General features: G+C 57.2%; 1 pseudogene; it reads left to right on the top strand.

The window, feature by feature from the left end:
• Positions 1-446: 446 nt before the first annotated feature.
• LOC129537471 (serine/threonine-protein phosphatase 2A 65 kDa regulatory subunit A beta isoform pseudogene) lies at positions 447-2,219 on the top strand (annotated as a pseudogene).
• Positions 2,220-2,544: the final 325 nt, after the last annotated feature.

Raw genomic sequence — 2,544 nt, forward strand, 5'->3', positions numbered from 1 at the left:
GAGAACTTTTAACTGCAGCTCTGAATTAATGTTTTCAGAGATAGGTGGTTGGGTGGAAGCCCCCGTAAGTATTAGAGGACTTGATAAGAGTTGTAAGATAGTAAGGCAGTCAGACTCCGGTTTTCTTTGGGTTAGATGCTCGGGTAAGTCCAGGGGGTTCCTCGAGTCCTGATTAGCCTTTTCCCCTCAGGCCTCTTCCCCAATTGACCTTTGCCATGCGTAGGATTTCCCTCGCTGGCTCCTGACACACAATATTTTTTCTTCTAATCCACGAACATGGTATATTTCTCCATCTATTAGTGTCCTATTTGATTTCTTTCACCAGTGTCTTATAGTTTTCTATATAGAAGTCTTTTGTTCCTTTCCTCCTCCCAGCCCAACCCTTCCCTATCCCAGTTTTAGCACGGCAATGGCCTCAGTCTTGACAGGAAGGGGATGGGTCCAAGATGGCGGCAGCCAACGGCAACCACTCGCTCTACCCCATCACGGTGCTCATAGACGAGCTCCACAACGAGGATGTTCAGCTTTGCCCCAACAGCATCTAAAAGCTGTCCACCATTGCTTTGACCATTGGGGTCGAAAGGGCCCACAGTAAACTTCTGCCCTTCCTTACAGACACAGTCTACGATGAGGACGAGGTCCTTCTGGACCTGGAAGAGCAGCTGGGCACCTTCACCACTCTGGTGGGTGGCCTCGAGTACATGCACTGCCTGCTGATGCCCCTGAAGTCGCTGGCCATGGTGGAGGAGACGGTGGTGCTGGATAAGTCAGTGGAATCCCTGCGGGACATCTCGCATGAGCACTCCCCCTCCGACCTCGAGGTCCACTGCGTGCCCCTGGTGAAGTGGCTGGCGGGCGGAGCCTGGTTCACCTCCCACACTTCAGCCTGCCGCCTCTTCTCTGTCTGCTACCCCCATGTGTCCAGTGCCATCAAGGCAGAGCTTCAACAGTACTTCCAGAATCTATGCTCAGATAACACCCCATGATGCGGTGACCCACAGCCTCCAAGGTTGGGGAGTTCGCCAAGGTGCTGAAGCTGGACAACATCAAGAGCGAGATCATCCCCATGTTCTTCAACCTGGCCTCTGACGAGCAGGACTCGGTGCGGTTGCTAGCAGTGGAGGCATGCGTGAACATCGCCCAACTCCTGCCCCAGGAGGCCCTGGAGGACCTGGTGATGCCCACCCTGTGCCAGGCTGCTGAGGACAAGTCCTGGCGCCTCCGTTACATGGTGGCCGACAAGTTCACAGGGCTCCAGAAAGCAGTGGGGTCTGAAATCACCCAGAAGAACCTGGGTGCTTCCTTCCAGAACCTGATGAAAGACTGTGAGGCTGACTGAGGTGTGGGCTGCCGCCTCCAACAAGGTCAAAGAATTCTGTGAAAATCTCTCAGCTGACTGTCGGGAGAATGTGATCATGACCCAGATCTTGCCCTGCATCAAGGAGCTGGTGTCTGATGCCAACCAGCACGTCAAGTCAGCCCTGGTCTCCATCATTATGGGCCTCTTTCCGATCCTGGGCAAAGACAGCATGATCAAGCACCTCCTGCACCTCTTCCTGGCCCAGTTGAAGGACGAGTGCCCGGAGGTGCGGCTGAACATCATCTCCAACCTGGACTGCATGAACGAGGTGATCGGCATCAGGCAGCTGTTGAAGTCCCTATTCCCTGCCATCGTGGAGCTTGCGGAGGATGCCAAGTGGCGGGTGCGGCTGGCCATCATCGAGTATATCCCTCTGCTGGCGGGACAACTGGGGGTGGAGTTCTTTGATGAGAAATTCAACTGCTTGTGCATGGCCTGGCTTGTAGATCATGTCTATGCCATCCACTAGGCGGCCACCAGCAACCTCAAGAAGCTGGTGGAGAGGTTCGGGAAGGAGAGGGCCCATGCGACTATCATCCCCAAGGTCTTGGCCATGTCTGGGGACCCCAACTACCTGCACCGCATGACCACACTCTTCTGTATCAATGTGCTGTCTGAGATCTGCGGGCAGGACATCACCACCAAGCACATGCTGCCCACCGTGCTGCACATGGCCGGGGACCCTGTTGCCAACTTCCCCTTCAACGTGGCCAAGTCCCTGTAGAAGATCGGGCCCATCCTGGACAACAGCACGCTGCAGAGCGAGGTCAAGCCCGTCCTTGAGAAGCTGACCCAGAACCAGGACGTGGACGTCAAGTACTTCGCCCAGGAGGCTCTGACTGTTCTGTCTCTCGCCTGATGCTGGGAGAGGACCCACCGCAGGCCTACGGTGTCCACCTTCCCCCGCCAGGCCCCTCCCTGGGGGGACAGTGGGGGTCCTTTGGCTGTCACTCCCCGTGCATGGTCTGACCCCAGCTCCCTCACCCAGCACGGTTCCTCCCTCAGACCGGGACTCCGACTCCTCACGTCCACCCCTCACGCGGCTGGGGGCGCACAGGGTGGAATGGAGCAGAGCCCTGGGAGGACGGGGCCGCTCCTGCCAGGTAGGGAGTGGCGAAAGCACCCCGGTCGCCAGCCAGTGCTGCTGCATGGGGACCCCTCCCCCATCTCCTCTGCCTCCCTCC

Source organism: Moschus berezovskii, chromosome Y (assembly GCF_049115385.1).
Source record: "Moschus berezovskii isolate FMDL1 chromosome Y, NW_MosBer_1.0, whole genome shotgun sequence".
Lineage (NCBI taxonomy): Eukaryota > Metazoa > Chordata > Mammalia > Artiodactyla > Moschidae > Moschus > Moschus berezovskii.